The sequence below is a fragment of the Mesocricetus auratus genome, unplaced genomic scaffold, assembly GCF_017639785.1.
Source record: "Mesocricetus auratus isolate SY011 unplaced genomic scaffold, BCM_Maur_2.0 Super-Scaffold_6730, whole genome shotgun sequence".
In the NCBI taxonomy this organism is placed as follows: Eukaryota; Metazoa; Chordata; class Mammalia; order Rodentia; family Cricetidae; genus Mesocricetus; species Mesocricetus auratus.
The window spans coordinates 65,259,912-65,286,997 of NW_024429184.1; the positions used below are offsets into that span (position 1 = coordinate 65,259,912).

The following is a 27,086-nucleotide window of genomic DNA, read 5'->3' on the forward strand; positions in this document are numbered from 1 at the left end:
TGGTCACCTGAATATCTTCTTTGATAAAGTGCCCATTCATATCCTTTTTTCACGTATTACTTGCCTTATTTATTGACAGAAGTCATTTGTGTATATATACATATATATATGTATGTGTGTATGTGTATATATGTATGTGTGTTTGTGTGTATGTGTATATATACATATATATCATCATTATAATTTGTAACACATTGTAAATATGATCTCCTATTCAATAATGTCTTGAAAATATATTGATAATTTTAATGCAGCCCAGTTGAAGCATTTTATGGCTAGTACATTTTCTGAACTTGAAAATAATTATTTTTTTCTGAAAGATTTGTTGTTCACTTTCCCCATTAAAAGTTACAATCCACCTGGGATTCATTTGTGTATATTGGGCAGAGAATGAAGATAATTTTTTCTTTGAGCTATCCTATCTTGCCTTACTACCCTGGGCATTTGGTTATTTGTCTTTAGTGAAATAACAGCAATAACTCCCAGAGGGAGCATGTGAGTTTTTATATGTCCACATCTATTGATATTTATAGACAAAGAGAAAGAAGGACAGGAATAGAGAAGGGAGAGAGGGGGAGAGAGATTGGCCACAAACCTTTATTTCTAAGTTACATTTTTATGTTATTGCTGATACATTGATGTTTGATTCCAGGACAATTTGCAGTGGTTTCCTCGCACCTGGTACCCTGCACCAATATAAAGGGAAACCTAATCAAACTCCAGCGAATCCTGAGGAAGCATCTTTTTCACTGATAGCAGGAGAAAGTGGCACTTTGAGAATGAATAGGGAGCTAGCTTCAACAGGGATGGCACTGAGAGGATAAGGAGCCCCTTTTGGGTTGTAATAAATCTTTCTTACAGATAACAAGTTTCATTCCTTCCCAGTATTCTAGATGAGAAATAGTAAGACCATCCTATGGCAAGGCAAGAATCACCTTAGCAGATTCCAGACCCTTCATCAAAACTTGGTGGGTTTTCCCTCAACTCCAAAGAGATGGGTCAACACAACAGACCTAATTGTTGAATGATGCCCTGAAGTTTGTGTGTCATAGTCCAGGACAGTGATGTTGGTGGGGTTCATGTGTGCACAAGCAGCACACACACACACACACACACACACACACACTTTTTGCAGGTTTTGAGGAGGTATTTTTGCCAGAATTGGAGTATCAACATTTGTTGATTTTATGTTCTTGCTAATAGGTATAAGAAAAGATATCAAGTCTCAAAGTTTTTATATATTTTAAATAATATACTTTCATGAAAGAATAGGCTACATAATGTTCTGGAGTTCTCCAAGCAACACAGGCATCTTCCTCTTGATATTTCTGGTGCTCTGAAGAACTGTCCACCAGGCAGTTCAAAGCCTGTTGAAGGGGAAACAAAGGGTTTGCTACAGCCACTGCCGGTCATTTCTGTGCAATTAATCACAAAAGTTGTATAATGTAGTTGAGTGCCTAAGTTGAAAGCAATGCCATAACTCTCTTGCACAAACAGAGTGAGTTGACACAATCTTTGCCTTTTGATGTTGCTTCAGAGTCCCCATTATCAGCTTAAAGCATGAAGTAATCCAACATGTCCCAACCATCACTGAGAGTAATAAAGACTGAGGGGTTTAAAAGAAGATGCAGACTTGCCTGGGCTTGATCATTTTCTAAGTGAGATCTGATCTCTATAAAACATTTGAATGAGGACTGAAATGTACACATGCATGCTTTACTGGATGCCCCTCTGGAAGGGAAAGCTCAGCACCACTCAGTGTTAGTGAGCTATCCAAGGACATACACACACACACACACACACACACATGCATGCACGCACGCACGCACGCACACACGCATGCACGCACACATGCACACTGGCGCACACACATGCAAGCCAACTCTCCCTAAACCCTTTTAAATGGGACAAGTACTCTCACAGGGACCTGAGAACACCACAATGTAGGCACGTGGCCCTCAGCAGAAAAGCATGATCCTGCTGGTCTTAAAATGAGCAATTGTACATTCTGAAAGAGCTGGTATTTCTGTGCATTGTCGTCTGGCAGTATCAGTATTATCCGTAGATATCCTTTAGGTGGTCTGATATTCAGAGTACCATAAAATCTCCTCCATATCCCTACACATGGCTCACATCAAATCAGATTGCATAAAAATGAGTCATTCCATTGGGATGAAGAATTTCCTTCGTTAAAAGACAAATCCCCAAGAGAAGGGACCTATTGAAATGCTGAGTGCATTAGACAATCAGATCCTCCTGAGAATTGGCTGCTCTATTAGAGTCAGTTTCGATTGGGGAGGGGGGGTGTAAATGGGCAGGGTGCTAGAGTGGCAAGAATTGACTTAGAAGAATTCAACTACAAGATAAATGGTGGGAAGATAATGGGATGAGCAGGGAAAGAGCTAAAGCCGTGTCAGGCAGGCTCAGATCACCATCATAGCTTTTAGAGTGTCAAACAGGAGGCAACAAGGTTGGGAAGGACAGGATGGGGTCCCAGCACTGAGACAGCCTGGGTCTGATGGGAAAAGGTGCTCAGAGCCAGTTCTACTATAGGTACATCTTTGTTTAGGAAGTTTACATCTTCAGTCAATCTGCAGAGAATCCATCATCCAGTCTCTACCCCATTCAGAAAGTGTTATATAGTCAGTTTCCCACTGTGAATGCAATGCTGTACATGAGAGGTTATTGAATTCAAGTTCTTTGGCAAAAATTCTGCTTGCCTTAAGTTACAGCTGAGGAATTTAGCATTAAAGGGACCATAGCTTGTTATCATAATTATGCATCCAAGGTAGACATCTTCTCTTGGTTCTGTAAAATGCTCCATTAGCTTCCATGGGATCATTTGTCTCCTAAGCCTCCAGACCTTGAAATCAGACCTTTCAGTTACAATTGTGGAGCTAGCACATTCTAGAAACGTGACATTGAACTTAGCATCTGTAAATGTCAAACTTTACAGCTGTTGAAGAGACCTTACTTCCAGCAGCATAGCATTGCTCTAAAAACTATATAAGATTCTGTTTAAAATTACACAGAACATGAACAAATGCCCACCAAATTGTTAGAAGTAGGTGTTGGGTACCTTCACTATGTACCTTCATTTATCGGACAAAGAAACCCTTGCTAGAATGGTTTATACATGAGGATTGTATTAAAGCATTTAGGGGGAAAGGCATTAGTTGGTCTTTCACTTTATCCTAGTGTCTTTGTCCTACTTCAGGTGTCTTTTGACACATGGCAGGTGCTTCAGAAATCTATGTCAGTGGTTTTTGTTTAATTAAATCTATTCCCTTTCCATTCAAGTATCAAAATGCTATCATTTTAGCAAATAAAAAATAGTAAAAATAATTTAAGTGTTTTCAAATAAAAGTATTTCAAACTCAAAGAATCCAACCTAAATTTTAAACTTATGTTTGTGTTACAGAATCAGAAAACTTTAATATCCTTTAGTGGTCTCTTTAACATCTGCCTGAAAAGGACCCAAAGATCATATTGCCTTCTATAGAATCCTTCTTCTATTGAGCAGGTCTTTGGGGACTCTTCTTCCTTCCCCAGAGCCTATACCTTCCTGTCTCCCTTGGTTACATCTGATTATCTCCACAGTAAATCCATCTACTTACTGCCTTTTCCCTTGCTGCAGACATTTGCTGGAGCTCCCAAGTTGCCGCCATCACACACTTTTGAAACTTGGATAAAGAGCATTGATTATTTTAATATATGGACATGATAAATGCTTGAGGGCATAGAAACGCTGACTCCCCTAATTTGATCATTACACACAATGCACATCTATTGAACTAGCTGGCTTATGTGTATAAATATTGTATCAGTTTTAAAATATTTAATAAAATAGGAATTCAATATTTAGTTTTCTAATAAAGCCATGTCCTAGGTGACCGTGCCCTTATTTGAATATAGTATGTGAAACATACTCTTAAATTTTTATATTCACTAATTTTCTTGGTAAATATTTACTGAGTTATCATTTGTTAAGCAAATATTTACTAAGTAAATATGTGAAAGCCTGGGGAAAGTAATACCTTCTCCTACAGTGCCTCCTCTTTTGCAAATGTAAACAAATTAGGGCTTACTTGTTCAAAGAAGATTCTGATTTGTCATTTCATCAATTTTAAAAGCATTATATTGGGGTACTTTGAATAAAGTGCCCCAGTTATACTCTAATCAGGGCTTTGGACTGATTTAGGCCTAAGCTAATGGCATTTCAATCATGCTGTCTTTTAAATGAAATACGCTTGCCTGTATATGCCTAAAAGTATTTTGAAGAATTATTTCTTCATGTGTTTTTAAAGGTGCTCTCCTGATTTTTACTGTGATAGGCAGTTGCTCCAGTGTTTGCTCTCACATGTTCATAGCATGCCCCACCTTCCTGGGAGACTTCCCCAAAGCGTCCAGCAAGCCCTGAGGGATGCTGAGTAGGCAAGGTGGCATTGACTCAGAAAAAGGACTTGATGGTGAGTGGAGTGAGAGAAGGAAAGGATGGATAATTTCTAGGCTACTACGTTCACGGCCTGGATAGGAAATGGTCCCATTCAGCAAGATGAGGGGGACAAAAGGGAAGGAAAATGAGTTTGAGTTACACAGAAACATGAGGGTATTGTGAAAAATTCTACACATGGAATGGAATGAAAATGTGTTTGAAGAGTAAAAATGGTGTAAAAGTTTCCATTGTGTGACACAGATTATTTGAGTGACAAATAATACAACTTTATATGTCAATGGTTACAGTACACTGAGATGCTATGCCCATTGCAGTTATCAAGGTTACAGCAAAAATCAGGACAGCACGTTTTAAAACATTTGAGGAAATAATTCTTCAAATTCTTTCAGGTGTACACAAGCAGATGTTTGAAGTATGCTAGCACAAAGGAGTTCTCATGTCAAATAGTTTTCATAGTAATAGTGAAGTCAAAGCCTTTTCAGTACCTGCCTAGTTCCCTATTTCTGCCCTTAAAGTATTTGTTAGTGTGCTTTCAATTAAAGGACTTAGTGGCCTTTGATGTCCTGGTGCCACAAATGTGTACCATGTCAGAATGAAGATCCCCGGTACTCTGCTACTTTCCAAGCTACCTTTTTATACATTTTTTTTAAACTTGATCTCTTAGCCTGCTTCTCATTCATTCCATTAGCATCACTAATGAGCTCTCCTGAACAATGCTTGGCATTAAGGGACCAAAATGTAGTCCCACCTTTAGCTTTAGATAGATGTGTTTCGCAGTATAAGCCTGCTGAGCAGATCTTTCTCTGGGGATGCCCTTTTCTGGGTAACCTTGAGGAAGAGCTATTGTCAGATCAAAGAATTCCAAAGCTTACATTAGAGCAGGGATAAGTTAGGAAAGTAGACAGCTACAAACAACCTAAGTGAACGTGCATGCAGCTTCCTCTTTGGACAAATATGTAATGGGCCCCTGTTCTGAGCTGGGCACCATCATGGACAATCAGCTAGATTAAACTGTCTATGTCGCACTCTATCTGACCATGTGATGGGGCATATTAAAAACAGCTCTGGGGCTCATGTCTTGTATCCTCATCACTAGAGGGTGAGCTAGATGCTGAAGCTAAAGCAAGAGGATAAATTCAAGACCAGTCTGGGCTACATAGCAAGTTGAGGCTGTAGGGCCCAGGGCAGCTTGGCTACTCTGCTGCCATGACAGGCTCAATAGAGATCAGCCAGAAAGTAGGCCTGAGTTTCAGTTTACCCTAAGGCAACACTGGACTCCAGTAAAGATCACAAACTGACCACCCAGGTACCACCCAGGAATGAGCATCCAAGGCAAAAATATATAATGTTCCAAAGGAAATCTAACATTCCAATCATTGTACATAGGATCACCAGATGTTCCTAAACCTAGAACACACCCAACTCCTTTCACCAAGACTCCCCTAGACAAATGTCAGCCAAGCAGGGGTCCTGAACCTTATAAATCCCCTCATCCAACCCTCTGCTTTATAAAAAAATAATAATAACCCACCCCAACTGAGCTCAAGACTCTCGGATCTCCTTGGAAACATGGAGGGTCCAAACTTGAGTTTGAATAAATGATCTTTGCTTTTGCTTTTATATACAAATTCGGACTCCTTGTTTGGGGGACTCCATGATCTGGACATAACAGAGGCGACCTTAACATATAGGAGACCCTTTCTAAAAAAAGTGAATAACTCCCTGGTAACTGCTGTCACCAGCCAGGATAGGAACCTGTATTAGCATATGGAAAATATAATATTTTGAATTACCACATAAAAGAGATCCAGAACCATGATCGTAAAGTGTCCAAAAGACAGTGGTTAGGGTACAACAAATGTGAGTTGACATGTCTGTATGTTTGTGAGTTATTAGCAGAACACTAAAACCCCTTCATACCTGAGCACACTAAAGCTGGCTTTCATGTGGCATTTCTGGCAACTAATTTTAGGCTTCTTTGAGTCTTCTGCCCTTATTTGGGCACTTCTTTCTGCCTTATGTGGGGACTTTGCTGGACTGTTTTGCAATGAGCAGACCAGTGTGGGTAACCTGAAGAAAATGGTGGGTGGAGGGTTACATTTTTATGTTCATTCCTTGTTTATGTGCTGTTATGAACAAGAGATGCTAAAGCAAATGGCACCAGTATTCCTGATGATCATTTTAAATTTGTGTATGTCTCTCCCTTGACCTATCCCTTTTTTAATCTAAGGTCCTAGAAAAATCTCCAAGTGAGGAAGGGAAGACATGGCTATACAGTAATAACTGGACTTCGGTTGTCTAGTCTGAAAATACCCTTGACTTTAACTACTCATATATTCATAGTCTGTGTCTTGTAAGGGAAAATTCCTTAATGCCCCCAAAAGGCCCAATTACATATGAACCCACTTCTTCAGGAAGCAAGAATATCATACATAGGAATAGTTTTATAGTAATCATTTTAGTAGGAAATCATTCTGAAATATAAGCATATCCTAACTGAACCCAAGACTGATCATTAAGCCTTTTAATGAAGAGTGGTTATGACCATTACCAGCTATTATAGATGCTCTGTCATGCAGAGGTCTCTTGGTTTCTATAGTTATGTGACTTCTAGTTGCTATTGTTTTTTCCTTAGGTCAAGATAACATGTTTTGGTTTTACTCTTAGCCACACTAATACAGCACTTCCCTCCTTATCTATGCTGTCACTTTACACATTTTAATTAACTGTGATCAACCATGATGAGTTTTGGGGGCTGGGTGAACCACTCCTGACACCAGATAGTGTAGAAATATTAAACTACACAAAAGGGGACATCCTAAGATATTTATTGAAAGAGAAATCAGTTACTTGAACAACAAAGGTCACGGCTGCTCTCCAGGTCAAAAATGAAACCCAAAGAAAGTGAGTCTCCTTCCCCTAGTTCTATTTACCACCATATGTTCTATGTACCTGTGAACAAACCCAGACAGGAGTGGTCAGCGCTTACAGATACATAAAATCACTCCCTACAATGACCCAAAAATTCTAAATTCTAAAAAATATCATAATCTATCATAATTGTCCTATTTACCATTAATTGTTGCCTTTTAGCCTCTTACTGTGTCTGATTTATAAGTTGAATTTCATCAAGGTATGTGTAGGGAAAGCCATTGTGCATGTTTGTTCGATTCCATCCTGGGACTCTGGGGTCTCAGAACGCATCCTTCATGAATAAGAGGTTAGTGCTGTATCATCAGGAATCTCTGAACATCTGTAGCAAGCTCTTTACTCACTTCTGGATGTCTGCCAGACTAAGTTTCTGTATGAGATGTCCAGCTAACAAGGGCAGGGAATTCACCATCTAGATTACTGAACTAATTCTTAGAATGATCTCTTTGTTCAGTAGAGGATGTCTTTCTGATCACACTTCGTTTCCATGCAGTTGCTGGGTTTGTAAGAGGATTCGAGAGGTTCTATAGATGTACATGTATAATTGGATCAACCCTCAGACCACTTTTAAGTTCACCTTTACTCCCCTACACTGAAATGAACTCCTAAAACAACAATCAATTGCTTAGTGATCTTGCCACCTGTAAAAATCACATTGCTAAGTGATGACATAATTAAGGACACTCATTTAAGAAGGCAGTCATGCAAAGTCCAATCATGATTAGCAATGGCAGTATTTGCATGTAGTTCAGTATCCTTCCTGGATCCTTCCAAGAGATCTTTTACTATCATGGGAAGAACAACTGCATTGGTTGATAACGGAATTAATTGGCCAGAGTCTGCCTCTAATCCACCTCATTGCCAGGCACAATGATTCTTCCTGCATGCATGAAGACTCGGAGAATTTATTTAGTTCTGTCATAATTTCCCTTCCCATAGCTAGCAAAGGACAAGCTCTGCCCACCCTAAATATCTGCACTCTGTTAAGCTGCCTCCCACTATTTGGATGCTCTTTCCCTGTTTGTCTCCATGGTGCTCTATATATACATTGTACAGCACTTGAAAATTGGCATGTGTCAGTTTCCTCTGTTAATGATGTGCTCCTTGATCAGGGGTTTCATTTTTGTATATTTAGCGCTGGATAGAAAACTGGGTGCCTGTGCTGGGTGTAGAGTGCTTGCCTAGAAGTCCAAAAACTCTGGTTTCCAGCACTCGTAAACCTAACCAAGTTCTTAGGAGATGGAAGCAGGCAGATCAAAGCCAGACTGGGATACATGTGACCATATGTAAAGCTATATAACTCTGTGTGTGTGCTCATGTGCACACTCTTGCCCGTGTGTGTGTGTGTGTGTTTGTGCGTGTGTGTGTGTGTGTGTGTTTGTGTGTGTGTGTGTGTGTGTGAGAGAGAGAGAGAGAGAGAGAGAGAGAGAGAGTGCTTGAAAGACAGCTGGAGCTTTTACTTTGCTGGCTATGGTAAGGAAATTCATGAAAGAATTGAATACATTCTTAGTCTGCTTGCATGTGGGAAGGGTCACTAGGAAGGAGAAAGGATCACTCAAGAAGAAAACACACACACACAGTTGAACACTTAGAAATCCTTCTTGAGTGTTTGAATGGCTGAATACACAGAGTATTATTTATCCAGTTGAACTTCTGAAGCAGATCAACAGAGCACCTTCCAACAGGTGTGTCTCTTTCTCACTACAGCATTATCATCTGTAAGACATGTGCATAGCCATTGAAAGATTCATTAACTTTGAAAGAGTAACTAAAGAGCAGTTGCTACACTGTGAGGAAAGAGCTAGCTCTGCATTTATAAGTAAGACTAACTATCATAATTTGGAAACATTGTTTAACTCATCTCAATTGAAGTCATTACTTCACATTAGCAAATCAGAAGAAAATTGCTTATGTGTTTAACTATAAGTAATGAACAGCTGAGGGACCATGATTCTTAAACCTTTATTGAGTGTGAATATATTCTCATAATTCTACATATACAAATAGTTGCATACAGAGAATACAAATTTTACTTCATTGGGTGCTATTGAAATTACTTTGACAAAATTTGTTTTTACCAGTTTATTATAACACAACTTCTCTACAATAAAATGAATCACTTTAAAGTGTATAATTGTGGGACTTGTGCTTGTTGAGAAAAGCTTTTGACCAGGTATATGCATATACAGTCCTCTCTTCAAAGAGATTGCTTTGAAAAGAAATGTGATTATAGCTATTTACAGAAAAATGTATGTACATTGGCCACCACCAGACTGACTCAAAGACTGGAGTTGTACTTTATGTGCAAACTAGTACTGTGTTACTATCGTCTTGTGATTAGTGGTCACAACCACTGCCAGCTTAGATGTTCTAGAACTTGACAGTTTATTCAAACCCAGTGTTCTGGAAGGCTGGGAGTATTCCTCCTCTTCCTAAACCCTGTGCCTAGCACCCATAGAGCTCTTCCAGAGTGCCACAGCCAGCAGGGGAAGCCATGGCCATCTGAGGAGCATCTCCCACTTCAAGCTGTCACTCCACTGAAAGCTGAGACAGATTTTTGTCATCAGCTAAGCTTGAACTCCTTTCAGAATCTCACTAAAGAAACTGGGTGAAAAATCAGAGGGTCAGTTATCTAACATCCATTTAGGCTGATTATTTCCTGGCTATTGTGATTTGCTGGGGCAAATACTTAATTCATGAGGTTAAACCTTTGGTCGTCAGTTTTTCAATGTCTAAATTAAATAGGAAACATATTGTTAATAATTCAGTTAAACTAGCTTTTCTAAAATATTATTTCCCTGAAATAAACAGTACACTTTAGCAGTGAGGCAATGGAAGCCGTGAGGCTGAATCACTGCAGACAGCTGTATACAGGAAATATCCGTGAATGCAGAGCCTGTTCAGCTGACAGATGAATGGCTTTCTTATTTTAGATAAGCAAGAGATGTTTACTGACCATCTGCAGGCCATGCTTGGCACTGGAGACATAAGACATGATTATATTCAAGGAGTCCATAGTCTAACAGGAAGGAATAAGGACGTGTAAGCTCTCTAGCTTCCACACATTTTCCAGGCCTTCCCCAGAGCAGGAAACCCTTTTCTCATGGTTCAAGCCCCAGACAATAAAAGTTCTTGGAAGTCTCAAGAGCAATTATGCGTCTTAACTACTCTTGTCCCATTATACGGTCTGTACAGTCCTCGGTCCTTCCCTCTCCTCACCCAGTGTCTCACGTGCCAGAAATGTAGGCTTCACTAGGTCAGAAGTTCGTGGTCCGTGCAGTGCCAAAGCCCAAGCACCAGGCTCCTCTCTGTGCTAATGCTTGAGATTCTGGAGCAAAAGCTGGTCCTGAGCACACCCCCAAGATCTGCTCTCCTCACTGCACTCACCTCCTTCCTCCTATCCCCAAGAACCAGGAAGAATGCATGGGCCTCTCTGCCCAATCCTAGGGCCATAGTTCCCATTTATATCTTCCTTCTGCCCAGCTTGCTTGGATGCCCTTGTTAAGACCCTCCATTGGTACTAATGGTATTTCTTAGCCTTGTCTCACCAACCTACACCCTGAGGTCTCTTTGGACCTCTCCTCCTAAAGGAATGGGCAGTGCTGTGCTCCGAAGAACTTGCTGCAAAGCTGTGGTTCTTGTCACTAGGCAAAAGACAAGGTTTTTCATGCCCCAATTCACACACTCTGCTACAGTCTGCAGAAAAGAGTACATTGTATTCAGGAGGTACATTGTGGGAGTGGAAGGAGCTGGGAATGGGTGTCTGAGCAAGGAGGTGACCATTGACTGGGTCAGTCACAGCCAGGTTCTTTACAGATGGGTGGAGCCTGAAGAGCCAATTACAAGGCTCATAACAGAAAGGGGGAGGTACAAACTCTTTAAGTACACACATAACTTGTTAATTAGCTATGGAAGCTTGTTTGTCTGTGACAAACCTTGTTTGTGACAAGGTCTCATGTAGCCCAGGCTAGCCTTGAACTCATTGTATAGCCAAGAATAACAAGTAACTTCTAATCCTCCTACTTCTATCTCCCAATATTGGGATGATTGTTATTTACCATCATCATTAGGGCTTCATGCAAGGTAGGCTAATACTCTACCAACTGAGCTATTGTCCCCATAGCCCCCATGGAAATTCTAACACTTTACAGGAACTTCAGTAATTCAAATCATCTCTACCACTACCCAATGGACACTGTTCAGGAAACTGAAGAACAAACTCTTATATAACATATCCCAAATCACCTGACATTTTGAAGAAATGACACTCAGACTCAGATATTTTGGATTTAAAGCTTGTGTTCAAAGTTTTTCACTTGCTTACATAAAATTGTGGCTGTAAACCACAGTTCTCCACTGGACATTCTAAAACAAGAGGAAAGTTAAAATTGAACTCTAGAGGGATGATACTGTATGAAGAGCTAGAAAAAAGCAATAACAGGAAGAAGAAAGAGTATAATAAGCTTAGCCTTTAATTCTCTAAACAGTAAGAAACCTCAGTGCATGGAACCAAGGAAAAGTGGACTATTTTCAAGGCTTCTTTTCAAGTTGCTGCTTACAAGCTATTATTGCCATCTTTTCAGTGCAGAGCCAAGAAGTGCCCTGGCCACAATCAGAAAGCTCTATCCTGGTATCATTTCTTTCCATACCACTGGTGTCAAACTACTCAATTTCACAGTGGAGATTGAGGTGAGAAAATGAGAAATTACAGCTTCATGAAGAGAATGGACCACGGAGGAGCCTGAGGATGCCCACAATTGTAGCTGCTACACAACCCAGGAGGGAAATCCATGAGATCAAAGCTTAGCTGGCTTTTAACCTGACTTTCTCTTGGGTGTGTGATGTTTCAGTTGTTGTTTCCTGAGAAGTGGAGAACATGTGGAAAAAAACATAAATTGGGATGGATAGTCTACTTGACCTTTGAAAATGAAAACTTGGCTGAATTGTTGTGTGCAAAGAACAAATACTAACTCCAAAAGTAAAAGGAAACATTGCTTAGGCTTTACATATTTGTTGAGATCAATTTCTTCCTGCTTTTTTCTTTCCCAGATAATATGTAAGAAATATTCATTGCTTGTCATTGGGGTACAATAAAATGAGATTGAGATTCCTTTCCCCATTTGTTAATGTAGTTAACGTGCCTTATGAAAAGAAATAAAGTATAACCAAAGTTCTCATTTTCTATGATGTGAGAAGCAGTCACAGATCAATAGCTGACCTCACCTGGGAGTCATGCTCTACTCCCATCTACCTGAATCTCATTATTTCCCAAAGTGGATAATCCCCACTGTTTTCAAAACCCAGGACCAAATATTCTCAAGCTCTCTCTTCTCTGGCCTCCTTGAGCACTGTAGTCCTAGGTTTAAGAGGCAATGAGCAAATTGGCAAAGAATAGGCTGGCAAAACCAGCAGAGACAGCTGATCTGAACAGGGGAGAGCTCTTGGACCCCAGAGCCACAGTGGGGAGGCCAGCATGGGACTGATCTGGACCCCCCAAATGTGAGTGTCAGCGAGAAGGCCTGGGCAACCTATGGGGCCCTGAGCTGTGGATCAGTGTCTATCCCTGGAATACAAACAGTCATCATGTGTCCATAACACAAAGAGGGATGCTCTCTCAGCCTGGACTCTTAGGGGAGTGCCTGGACCCTATCCAGAGTGAAATGACAGACTCTAGATATCCCCTATGTGGAAGGATTTGGCAATAGGGTGGGAGGCTGGGGGGGGGGAAGGGGAGTGCGGGAGGAGGGGAGGGAGAGGGAACTGGGATTGACATGTAAAACAAGCTATTTAAAATTAAAATAAAAAATGATAAAAGAAAAAAAAGAGGCTAAAAGGGCCAGGTATGTGTGTAGGGGGTTTTATTTGAGGCATAGGTATATGGGTTGAGTACTCAGAAGCCAAAGATAGGCAAAGACAGCAGGGGACGCTGGACTGGGGCCACCTCATCTCAGCACAGCAGAACATATGAAATCCCAGACTTTTCCATTTGAACATGCACTTCCAGGCTATTCATAAAGTATACCCATCAATATGGGATATGGATCATTTCGTCATTTGTCATCTTAGCTTCGGATGCTTAGCATTTGCATACTTACCATGATTGTGTCTAGTGGCACTCCCGATCCAGGCCCTACAGACTCTTATGGGAAGCCCTGTTTTACATTTGACCCCAAACTGCAGAGACTTGGATCATTTCACCTCAGGATGCAGGTATTTAAGCTGACAGTGCTCCCACTTTGACACTTTGTTCACAGGACTGAGTATCTGTGAGCTTTGGGGAGGGGATAGTAGCCATCCTACAAGACTTTGCAGCTCAACTTCTCAGAATCTTCCAGAAACTCCAGTCTCCTTTCTATAAGGTCCTTTTCTGTTATGCTATTTTATGAAGAAAATCCATTATTTGCCTCTCATAGTCTGTTTCCACCTAGACAGCAAGAATGAATGAACCTATTACTTACTAGCTCCAAACATGAAAACACTATAATGGAGATTTTCAATATTGTTTATTAAAATTATGTCTGCTGAACCAATTCAAAGCAATCCAAGGAGTTTGGCTGGGTGGGGTTGTAAATGGCTAATAAGTTGAGGGTCCTGTCTGTGACTGTTCGACTGTTCAAATCTGTACACTACCATGATGCACCTGAACAAAGGGCCTCCCTGGGTTTCTTTCTCTTTCTTCTGTTTTTTTTTTTTGTTTTTTTGTTTTTGGTTTTTTTTGCGGGGGTGGGGTGGGGTGGTGGTAGTGGTGGTGGTGGTGGTGGTTTGTTTGAGTCAGCGTTTCTCTGTGGATCAGCCCTGGCTGTTCTGGAACTCACTTTGTAGCCCAGGCTGGCCCTGAACTCCCCACCTGCTTCTGCTGCCCAAGTCCTGGGATGGCAGGCGTGCACCACTCCACCTGGCTATCTTTGCTGGCTTTCAATGGTCACCTCACCTCTATTATGTTTGTTTGAGGTTGGGCAAAGGATCTGCATTTAGCTTTTACTTTTCCAGTGCTGGAAAGAACTCATACTCTTCACAGAAGGTCAGGTGGTAAGGAGTGGCTACTTCCTGTCTGAACTCTTGTGAATCTGGACTCTGCCACCCCAGTGGCCAGCAGCCTGGACCGCCTGCTTCTCAAAGAAGAATCTTCAGTTGTGTGTATCCTCCTCTGCCTCTCATTGCTTCCTCACATCTTGGCATGACTCAGCTCTAATTGACACTATCCAGATGTGGCTTGTTAGTAAGAGTGGAAAATATTGCCTCTGTGTCACTGACATCAAAGAACAACAAAGCACTGTGTCCCCTTGAGACACAACAACAAAGTGCCTTATCAAAAAAAGGTGCAATAAGCAGTGAGCTACTAGATGCCTTAGAATAGTCATGAACTCTACAGATCTCACTTTTCATGACTAAATTGTGAATTATGACCCAAAGAATACTGCTAGTACCCGAGACAGAAACAGAGCCACAGTGGACTACCTAGGGGGTCTGTGGGGGTTTTGTCAGGCTGTATATTTCCTTATAGATTAAGAAATAAAAGCTAACAGGAAATGACAGTTTTATATCCTTTAAATCTAACCTATTAGCCAGAGTCACCCACCCTGAACTCCTACCAGCCTCTCCCTGGGTCCTCCTATAAATTGTGGTCTGAGAAGGTTGAGGTAATGTGAGCAAACGATAGTGTGAGCTTGAAGGGACAGATGGAGCTTAAGCTGCCCCGCACAATCGAATATTACTTAGAGTTCAGAGGTTTGGAATACTGACACATGCTGCAACATGGATGGACACTGGAGACATTTCAGTACGTGAAACAAGCCTGTCCAGAAGGACAGCACTGCATGGCTGTGACGTGTTCGGAGCAGCCAGATTCACAGACAGGAGACAGAATGCTGCTGTCTGGAGCTGAGGAAGAAAGTAGTCACTCCCCGTTCTCCGTACTCAAGCTTGTTCCATTTCAGATTCCATTTACCGGAACATTTCTAGAATGTAGGCCTGTGTAGTGTAACTGCGCTTCTGGCTGTTATCTTCTGTATGTTAACTGTCCAGCTTCCAGGTCGGAATTTTTGCACGGACACAGTTTGCGCAGGACCCAGAGATACTCAGTGAATGCTTGAACTCAAGGAGACTGCCTGTGGGGCCAGTGCTAATGAGGGCTGCAGACGCTTCAGAGACGTGTGCCTGCGGAAGGATACCTTAAAGAAAGTTCTCACACTGTTCCCAGCTTACCTGTCCACTGCATTTCTACCTGCTCACTGCATTCCTTGAAGTGGTCTCCAAATACCCGGCTCCCACTTCTCTACAGGCACACTGACCTCACTGCTCAAATGCTGACTGCTCAAATACTCTCAGCCTCAACACTAACTAGGTCTTCTGCCTGGGGTGTTCTTTTCTCAGGGGCTTTGTCGTCTCTGCGATCTTTCCTGAAGAAGTTCCTCTTATCTTCTTGGACCACAGTATCTCTCTCTCTCAGGTTCATCATCTCTGCATCTTCCTCGACATATTGCACACCGATACTTAACTCCTTTGATGTGTACATTTCCACCCTAAGAAAGACTGGGTAATCTAATAAACAAATAGTCCATAGTAAAGTTAGTGTTACTCATATACAGCTAGCTTGCTATGTTTAGTGAGAGGGGCAGTTTATGTGCAGCAAGAAGGTTGTTGTAGAGAAACCTTAATCCCTATACCACATGTCTGTAAGGAACCAAAAGATGAAAAAAAAAAGACTGGGTATTTTTATGGGTTTGTTAGTGGCCATTTCCACTTGCTTACAACAGTGTGTGATGTGTGATATATACTTAGTAAATAGCTAAGTACAGCAATGAACCAGTGTTCTGTTTTCCAGAAAGGTGGAAATAACATAGCTATCTAGAAGACTGTCCCTTTAAGACAACATTATAGATAGAAGCCATATAGATCACAATAAATTTAGAAGTCTATGATACCTAGCCACAGTAATCCAGATTACTGGTAAGAAGCTAATGCTGAAATTAGTACACTCCTAACCATGACAGCCATGTCTGAGAAAATCAACAAGATTTTGGAAGCCAACCAAGTCAGACACTGTATCCATGGCAGATACTGTTGCTTGAACACCAGGAGCAGTTTGGTGTCTTCCTTTGTGAATAAAAAAGATCAAGAGAAGGTGGGATCGTTATTGCTTGCATCATTATTGCTCCTTAAACCATAGTGACCATTCATGTGTCAAACACTTCTCTGGTGGGTCCAGTCATCTGAATCGTCCAACCTTACGAGAAGATGTAACATCCTCCAGAGAAACCTGAGGCCCAGGGAAGTTACCTTCCTAAATGCATGCTACTGCAATGCTTCACACTTAAGTTTGCTGACTCCAAGTTAGTCTGTTACCATGACAGTCACCTTCAGCAATCAAATCAGACCAGCTGGGGTTTAGTTTTGTTGATTCACAACTGTATTTGAAATCACAAAGCCTCCGTAACTACTTTTCTACCTAGATTATTAAAATAGTGCAGCAATGAAATTTTCCAACAGCAGAGAGAAATGTTTTAAAGCTTGCTATCTTTTCTAATTCATTTTTTGGAAATCATTTTGACTTATCATTGGGGAACATCTCTAAGCAATAAAAGAAATGCAATAAAAAGAACAAGCAGTGTATCATGGAGTGTGCTTTGCATTTTGATAACAACACATGATTTATTTGTTGCTTATGATAAATGTGAAAATAAATTGCATTGGTGGAATTCATGAATAGAATGGGTTGGGTAGTATAAAGTTTTGCTTCCAGCATTGAACTAGAATTCAACTTGAATAGTTTGTTGAAATGTAGTGTAGGACCTCCGGGCTGTTTTGAAAATATAATTAAGTTTCCAGTTTATTAAAGTGTAGATTTGAAATTCTCCCATGTAGACTATATTTTCAATAATAAGCCAAGTGCTGGGAAACTACCTGAGAGAGAAGAAGAAGATAATAATAATGGTTTATTAGTGTGTACCAAAGCAGAAAGACATGTATCTTAGATCAGTCAATGTAATAACTTAATTCCAGTTTTTTCAACATAAAACTGTAACCTAAATGACTCCAGTTAATTTTCACTCCGCCTGATATATTTCCTTCCCTCCTTCAGCAGTGCTACATATATAGTACATATATGTTGACTTACTTTCTCTCTTCATTAGCAATCATACTAGTTTAATAGGCAGCTTAACATAATCAGATGAGTCCAAGACCCCCCCCCCATGACTAATCTGAATCTAGACTTTTACTCATACCTCTGCTTCCTCCTGAAGGGGAAGTTTCTGATCCATGACAGATCTGAGAAAGTTTGTGTATCTGGGGCATAAAGAGTGGGGGGGGGGAACCAAAGGAGGAGCTTGCTTGCAGAGAAAGTCAGGGCCAGTGGGGATGGGCTTCGCAAGCCGTACTAAGAATCTGAAAAGAATTTCATCTTCCATAATGGAAAGGTACTGAAGAATTTTAAACAAGCATGACAGTTAGTTTGTGCATTAAAGAAAGTCTTTTGGCCACTTCACTCCTTTGATGTGTACAGGGCAGGCAATGTGGGGGCAGAGTGGCAGAGGTGTAGAAACAACTGAAAAGGAGAAAGACTGGAGATATATTAAAGGCAGAGAGTACTAGAGATGGTAATGGGTGAAGGACAAGACTTTGACATCTGGCTTGGTTTATCTTCCAAAATTCAAGTTGAAATTTAGTGATCACTATGACAGTGTTGGGAAATAGAAATTTTAAAAGGTGGTTAGTTTAGGGGGGCATCACTCTCTTAAGTTTATTAATGCATGTTCTACTTTCAATCTATTGGTGTGTTAAAACTCTCTGAAAAAAAACAATTGAGGGAAGAAAAGAATTTATTCAGTTCACAGTTGGGGTTATAGGATAACAGTCATTGAGTGAAGTCATGGCAGAAATCGAAGCAGGAACAAGCTTTGGCTCATTTGTAGGCTTATACTTGGCTATCTTTTCTTATAGAACCCAAGACTTGTTCTTGGAATGGCACTGCCTACAGTGAGATGGACCTTCCTTCATCAATTCAAAACATTCCACTATTCATATGCCCACATATGATCCAGAAAATCCCTCGAGTGTGAATTCTTACTTTGGAGACTAGATTGTGTCAAGTAAACAGTTGAAACTAACTAGGACAATGCCTTCCTCACAGGACTAGAGGGGATATCTCTAGAGTGGCTTCATTCCTTCTGGACTGGGCTCCTTTGTTATGACTCTCTGACTTATGTGTGTTTGGATGGCTTTGTATCATATTGTGATAGAGCATAAAGGCCCTCATTAGATGATGTCACCTGAACTTGGATTTAGCCTCCAGATAAATGAGAAACAAATTTAATTTCAATGTAATGTCATGGGGAGCCTACCAGAGATGGCCATTCAGACACAGTTTATAGCCAATTGCCTTTTTTTCCCCAGCTGGCTGGGACTACACTCAGGTATTCAGGACCTAAGTGTAGCCTGGAGCATTTAGAGCAAGAGGCTTTCAAAAGTGAAAGCCACATCATGATATCTCATTCTGCAGCAGTAGGGGAGGTTTACACAAGCAAGCAGTTTAACAGAAGCTGAGCTAAGCTACCTGGGGCATCTTGAGCTTGGGTTCCTAGAACAGAGTTGGGTAATCTTCCAAGGGATTCTCCATCAAAGAGATCAAGTTCTAGTTAAACTTGAAATGAATGCAAGCAAGAATACAAGATGGAGGAACCTCCGTACTATCTTGCCCTGTCACAGATTGGTCGCCTGACAATACTACAGGGAAAAGGAGAGAAAAAGAGAACATCCAAGAAAAGATACTTTGCACTTGAGAACAACTAAGAAGTAAGCAATTTCCCACTGAGGGTACAAATGGCAAGGTGTTTACTTCTGAATTCTCACTTCCTTTTCCTTTGTTTACTATCTGTAAAGTTTTGGCTGAAACTTCTAACTTTCTGTATTTTAGGGTTAAGTTCATTGATTATTATTTAAGAAGGAAGCATAGATAATCTTAATTTGCTATAACACACCATATATGTAACTTGAACTCAACTCTTGTCTATAAAAAGGGTGAGTGCATGATGGACTCATCTTGAAGTACTATGTAACTTCTACCACTTAGCAATCTTGGCAGCCATGTGACTCTACCACATGTGACTTTACCACTGTCTTTCAAGATGCCCATGTGGTATAAATCAACTAAGGCAGTACCATAAAACAACTAGATGCACTGAGACCTCTGCCTATCTCTGTATCTCCCTTTTAATAGACTAAGGATGCAACCTCAGGCTTCCAAGATAGCTTGTTTAGAAACTGAGTCATATTAAAAACATATTAAATACATTATAAAAAGATTAGGAAAATGTGGTCCCCAATCTCTCTGTGGACTGTATTTACCTTTTAAACTTTATTTTGTTACTCAAGAATCTTTAGTTGAAAAATTATAATTTTTAAGGCTCAGACTTAACAAGGATGAAATTGTAAACAAGTTACTAATCATAAACTGTTAAAGACAGTTAAGATATACAAGTTAATGGTCAACCATGCTATGTACAAATGTAATTTATTTTCAGAGACACTTTTATCTCCTATCATATATTTTATATATGTTGTCAAAGTTAAACCTGAAACAATTAAATCAAAAGAAGTTTAAAATAAACTTAAATGTTGTTTAATATAAAATAACATTCAAAATCTGATATACAGAATTGGTTATAAGAATTAAATGCTTGAGTAAAATGGGTTAAATTTATAATACACTTTCATGGCAGAGGGCCCCAGGTTGTCTTGGATGGAACACCATCCCACCAGAGTAAATCACATGCTAGTTTCATTACAGAACAAGGTTGCATGGCAGTAAGACCTGCAGTGTCTGATGCTTCTGCCTCTGGCTGAATAGGTCTGACTGGCTCTGGTTGTATAGCTCCAGTCATGTAAGCCAAACAATTAAAAAAAAAACTCCTCCTTATCTAAAGATGAATTACATTCCCTGTCTCATCTGACAGGCCAGTGGAGGTTTCCAGAGTCTGAATCCACACCCTACTTCTCTTAAACACAGAGAGGCAAATGGGACTTACTCTATCCTCAGTGTTTCCTGGGCTGACATGTGAGGCTGCTGTGAACAGGGGAACCTGTATGTAGACACCACCAGACAGGTGTAGGACCTGCATGCTAGTTCAGTTGGCCGAGATCTCTCTCCTGGCTTTCAGTTATTCCTCTTAGCGGGAGCTAATTTCAGAGTCCACGCTCTGACTAAAAGAGGATGCCAGGTACTCTGCCATCAACCCCATGGCTTTAAAAACTTCCTCAGAATGTCCAAATGTTGCTCTTGACAGTTCAAAATATGCTTCCTACTGTCAGTATGCGGTGACCTAGAGATTTGTCAATAAGCACACAAGAGTTCATTTAGCCTTCTTTGTTAGTTCATTGTATGTTACAAGGAAATTATTTTTTAACTTTTTATTGATTCTTTGTGAATTTCACATTATGCATCCTGTCCCACTCATCTCCTGGTCCCCTTGCTTCTGCCCTCTGCCCATGCAACCTCCCACCCAAAACAAATTTAAAAGTAAAACAAAAACAAAAAACAAAATTATTTTTTAAAACCTCAGCATGGAAGCTGTAGCATGGCCCAGTGAGTCACACAGTCTACCCTTTAGTGCATACATCTTTACTTGTAAGTGTTCACTGCAATGAGTCGTTGGTCTGGCTCAAGGCCTCTGGATTCTGCTATTGATACTGGGCCCTCACTAGGGCTCTTCTTAGATACCCTGTGTTGTGGAGATCCTGCTTGCCAAACAGAACATCTACCTCAGCCAGTTTCTCAACACCCTCACCTGTTCAGATCTGCCTCTCTCCACAGCACACGAATTGCTCTGCCTCACTCTCTCCCACGTGGCCACCCTGTATTCATTCACCATAATGGTGCCTTGTCCTCTGGAACCCTCCAGGCCTAGAAACACAGAGCACTTCCAGAAATCACTACAGTTTTGGCATGACTGACTGCTTTCAACTTTCATCTGTTGGTTAAGTATGTGGAATGAAAATGTAGAGAATTTTTAAAGGTTCTGTTAATAGGGGTAATTTTAGAAATAGTGCTAATTTGTAAAGTGAATCATTTACTCTTAGTAAGGCCGACACTGTCTCTGGGAATATACTTTTAAATTTGAAATTTTTAAATAATTTCTTTTGGGGGAATACAACTTAGAATTAAGTTGTCTCCTTATACAGCTTGACAATATAAAATATGTTTACTGTATAATCTTGGAGTATAGGTATAATTTGATCTTAGCAAAAATATATATTGCTGTTTTTAAATAGCATATAAGGTAATAGCCCTGATTTTTAAAATTCACCCTATTAAGTTGTTTCTAACCACATTTTTTTACATGAGATACTCTGGTTTTGTTCACTAAATAATAGGGAGTATTGTTAATATATAAAGCAAATATGCAAAGTTAATGATACTTAGAAGCAAGGAATGTCACTTAGGCACTTTCTGTTCAGATTCAGCCCTTAGATGCTGACTGTAGCTGACATCTTTTACAAAGCTTCCAGGTTCTTGTTCCTTATGCAAGAGTCTGGTGTAAGCAAGCAGCAAATTGGTTACCTTATCTTTCTACAGAACACATGAACAAGCCATTTGTACAACTGCATGTAACTCCTCTTAGTCATGAGGTAAAGGTTTTCCTCATGTAACTTGTCTCTTCATGTTCCCCACAAAGTTGTGCAGTTTATGCCTCTGACTTACATTCTGGGTCTTTGCCGAATGCTGTTTCTCAAGGCCCCTTGGATGGACCCTCTTCTAAGTCAGTCTAACTGCTGCTCCCGTCACTATCCTTCTGTCAGCCTTGAAGCAGTTACTGAGTGAGCAACACTCCCAAACCTCTGAAAGGACCTCAGGTGATCTCCCAAAGGAGACTAATAGGCCATAGGTCAGTGAACTTATTCCTTGCCTTTCCAGACTGGACATTGTCCTAGGGAATCAGAACTAAAGCAGCTGGGCTGAACGTGTCTTCCTCACATCAATTCACCTCTTTGTCTCATCAGCTCAGATCAACTTAACATCCTTCAGGGACAGCTCGACTCCAGGACTGCTGCAGTACTCCACCATTAGAAAGGACTAGCTCTGACTGCTGCTAAGAATGTCATGCCAACAAATCCATAACTAAACCACCTGCTTACAGTGCTCTAATCATTATTTCCCAAGCCTCTTCAGGGATATAGCATGGCAATCGCCTGATTCATTGCAGCCAGTCAAGTTAAGACACTCCCCTGCTACATGGTCAGAGGACACCTCTTCAGTGGACTACCCCTTATAACAGAGCACAAAACCCCCAAAACAGCAATAAAACACCCCTGCCCTATATTTTTATATCCTCTCAGAGTCAGGAATGATAGTTTCTTATCGAAAAACTACAATTCCCAGCTTCTCTTGTAAACTAAGGAAGTTTCCAACCCTTATGAGGGGCCACATGCCATCTTCCTCACAGGCATTTTAGCCATCTGTACATGTGGGTGACAAAAGTGTACCCTTGCTGTGAATAAATATGGTCACATCTAAGTTCAGACCAAGTCTCTCTTTAATTCCACCTTCTGTCTTCTCTACAGCTTCCCTTAAATATCCTAAGAGACCAGGAATGGATTAAAACCCATTTTGGAAAGGAGAACCAGGGATGGATGAAGGAGAAGGTACCATATAATGCAACAGTAAAGACACCAGTCTCCAGGACTCCCTTCTCCCCAACCTGCTCCATGCTGTGTCTCCTGGGAAGTCAGAGATTACACACATTACACAGTCCTTTTAATAGTGCCCTTTGAGAGCAACATGGGGACCTCCCCAACATTCCCAACTGAGTGCATACCCTTCTTTCCCTGGAACTTCTGAACAAGCACCAGGGCCATTCTGTGATCTATAGATATTGCAGGGAGTGTTTGGTTTGCCTTTTTCTGTATATCCTTCATGCAAAATAAAGGGATTTCAGCTGCGTGGATGCAATTTATTAGCAGTTTGGAGAAATGACTTTAAAAACATTCCCTGGTCAACCATAATGGGACTTTGGAATTATTCTCAGGAAGGACATAGATAGCTCCTTATGGGCTGCATCCAAAGCCATTCTTTTGATTCTCAGAAGCCATGTGTGTGTCACAGTAGGTGCTCTTTCCCTCCAATTTCTTAAAGCAGGTAAAGTCACAGATCTCCTGCAAATGATATGGAGGGGATCACTGTGATCAGAGATTTAGCCCCATTCTGCCCACAGGATACTAGCGAAAAGGCTTACATATGCACCTCTCCCTACCCTCCCCCCACGAGCCCAGTATCTAATTTTACAAAGCAGAACCATCAGAGTGCTTCACTTTTTAGAATGATCAAATGCTATCACTTTACAACATCCTGTCATAACAAAGAAACTGCAGGCACATTCAAGTACTGCATGGTGAAAAAGCTCCGACCCAGTTTGTGTGTTTGAGAGATTAAGCAATAATTCCCTGACACCTCAAATCTTTGTAATACTAGAAGAAGACCTGTGTGCATGATGCTGCTATAATGAAGGGGAAGCGTTGTCTGTTCTGGACAAGAGAAATAGAAAGAGAAAATCATTTGCCTGCAGTTTTATAGCTAGTAAGAGGAAAGCCGATACCAGAATCCACCAGATAATGAGATAGATCTGGTATCTGCAGCTAGAAGTCCTTGATGGTTGGGGCAGAGACCCATTTTAAATATGCTGGTGCGGTGTCTGCAGAATCATTAGCCAGCCTCAGGTAGAGAACAATGTTATGGCAGGGTTTTTGTAGTTTGGTACCCTTCCTGAACAAGACTCCCTTACCAATCAGTGGCTATTGATCCTGTTCAAACCCACAATGTAATATAAAATGAAGTTTGCATTGTGGTGCCCTGGGAGGCAAGAAGAGAGCTGAGGTTTCTAACTTTTACTGTAAGGAGTCTGCCCTCCTTTGAACTCCATGATATGTGTAAAGAAGATGCCTCCATTGTGTTTACAGAACCTCTGATATCTGAATCAGTGATGGTCCTAGGGTCTGGTACCCAACCATCCAAAGGTTTCACATTACATATGTTAAAACCACAGCTGTATAGACAAAAGGCAGCAAAAGTGTCACCTGAAGAAGATAAGGAAAAGGAAAGACCTTTAAGGCCTCCTGCGCCTACTGGACTTCACAGAAATTCCATTTGGAGAAGCAGAGAAAGGGAGAGGCTTTTCATTTTCACCTTGAACACAACTGACAATAATTCTTTGACTTTTCAGGTTCTGAGTGGTTAATTTTAGACGGCCTAATTAAACTTACTCCTGAACTACTGTGAAACACGGTTCCAGAAGGCTTGACTCTGTAGAAGCTTGACAAGATTAGATCCCACAACCACCTTGGGGGTTGTCACCCTTCTATGTTAAAGCCCACCAAATCTACCCCAGCACATCCCCGAAAATTCTGTGCAACTTGGGGAAGATGATTAGAGCAATTGGAGCAAGCACTGGTGAGGCATGTGTTATTTACATACATGAAAATAACCAGTTGGTTCCAATTCCCCTCACCCTGAGAAGCAATTGATTGTTATGGTGTATTCTTCCTATTGACACCATCTCCCCTCCTACAATACAGGAGTGAGCATCCAGACACAAGCCAATCAGCATGTAGCATTATCCTAATATAGTGATTGCTTCAAGAATGGGCTCCTAACACGGTGATTCAAGGAGAATGAACCTGAAAAAAACATCCTTCCTTCTCTTGGATAATACAATTTTCAGATATGAGTATTGAGCCATATGAACCCATTTTGTAACAGTAGGGGACACCTTCTCTGTAGAAGGAACAAAGGAATAAGAAAATTGTAGAGAAACTCAGCTAGTCTTTTGATTCATAGGGCTCACAAGTAAAAGTCAGCAGCCACATGCACACAGTCCCAAAGTGAATATAAGTGAAAACGATGAAGGATAAAGAAAGGACCACTTGTTTCAGGACCTTCTCTGGTTCCGGAGCACACAGGGAGAACAGTGAGCCCAAGCCCAGCACCCAGGTCTGAAGATTGCTGTCTTTTCTCGTCTTCTCATCATCTCCCTCCAGGTGGTACTGGGCCTCCCCCACACCCGTAGATTCCTCATTTTGCCACTCTTCCTCACCAAGTGTTTCTGGCATTCACTACAGTTTCTGTCCACAGAGCTTTGTGTCAGGCTGAGCCTAACCTTCAAGATGGTAGGGTCCTAGAGCTTTCTGAATTGAAGGGCTGCAGATGATGGATCTGGCTAGCCATTGTTTGTCAGCATAATAAGCAATTTTGAACAAACTTAGACTATGTCATCCTTCTGAGATACTAAGTAAATCAGGACAAAGTTAGTTCAGCACAAGCTCAGTGCTGTCCTACATAGGTAGGTAACTGTTTCATTAGTTAACCAAATCCTTGAAAACCGTTGCTCAAGCTCCAGAAAAAAAGCCCATAGCCTTGTTAACACAAGCAACCCTTACTGAAGTCAATGGGTTGGGGGAGGGAGGAAGAAATGAGGTAGAGAGTTGTGAAGAAAGAGGCCAGCAGGAGTAGATGGGGTAGAGTAACTCAGGTTAAATATAATTACAATGTATTGTACATATGTATGAATTGTCAAAAAGTCTAAACATAACCAATTGGTAGTTGAGGGGAAACTCAAATATACCATCAACAAATTTATCCAATTATTAACATCTGGAATAGATCCAATAAGATAATACACAGAAAGTATTTTCAAAAAGGTTGAAGAGTGTTAAACTAAAAACTATTGAGTGTTGTTATAATTTGCTATTGTTAAAATTAAAGTAAATAAATCAAACATTACAACTAGATGAGTTCCTTGCAGACAGTTTAATTTGATTCATTGTTATAAGCCTAATTATCTTTTTTTTCAAAAACAGAAAAAACTACATTGTAGTCAGATGTTTCTAATGTGATTTGAAATAAACTCTAAACATCTTTGATGGCATCCTACAGATTTTATACACAGAAAAATACAGAAGTCTATAACTATTAAAATTTTATGCTATTATCTCTGAAAAATATCTGAAAAATAATGTCTACATTCCCAATTTTGTCTCTGTGTTGATTGTACATCCACCAAGAGGCAAACATAATCAACTACAAACCTGAAAAGATCCTTCATACATGAATGTGTATATATACAATACCTGTAAAGTGTGTGTGTGTGTGTGTGTGAGAGAGAGAGAGAGAGAGAGAGAGAGAGAGAGACTTCACAAACAAAATTAAAACCATTGAAAAAGAAAAATCCCCAAACTGAGGGGCACACTGGATAAGAATATAAACAAGCCTTTGTTTGTTTTTCCAGTTTCACAGGTAACAACCCTAGTTATTATAATCATTTCCATCAACCTGCTGTGGTTCAAAGCTCTGAATCAACCCAGACAGACACAAGAGGTCACCACAATGCAAGATTTAGTGCAGGACAGCACAAAAGAAGGGGGAGAGGAGTGGAGTCATCAATCCGGGTGGCAGAACAGACTCAGGAGCTGAACTGTGACCCCAGTGTCACCTGAAACAAGTATTTAAGTATAAAAATCAGGTCAAATGGAGTCTGAAGTCAAAATGGCAGTACTTAGGCCAAGATGCTTTTGCCTGCTCTCTTCTAACCTTCTTTTGTGGTTAACAAACGGTTCCCTTTGCACTTTGACCTGTGGCTTCACACAAAGCTGCCATACAGCTCTGTGGCTGCTCAATTTTATTCCACATCTAAGAAGTCGAGAAAACAAAATG

General features: G+C 40.6%; 1 protein-coding gene and 1 long non-coding RNA gene across 4 annotated transcripts in view; both read left to right on the forward strand.

Annotated features, from left to right (window-relative positions):
- Cpa6 (carboxypeptidase A6) overlaps positions 1-27,086 on the forward strand; it is a 341,877-nt gene that overhangs the window by 67,968 nt on the left and 246,823 nt on the right. The gene's annotated exons all lie outside the window — the stretch shown is intronic.
- LOC121138773 lies at positions 21,117-23,323 on the forward strand. The gene is made up of 2 exons (XR_005875637.1): positions 21,117-21,365; positions 22,946-23,323. It is a non-coding gene; the product is annotated as an uncharacterized LOC121138773 (long non-coding RNA).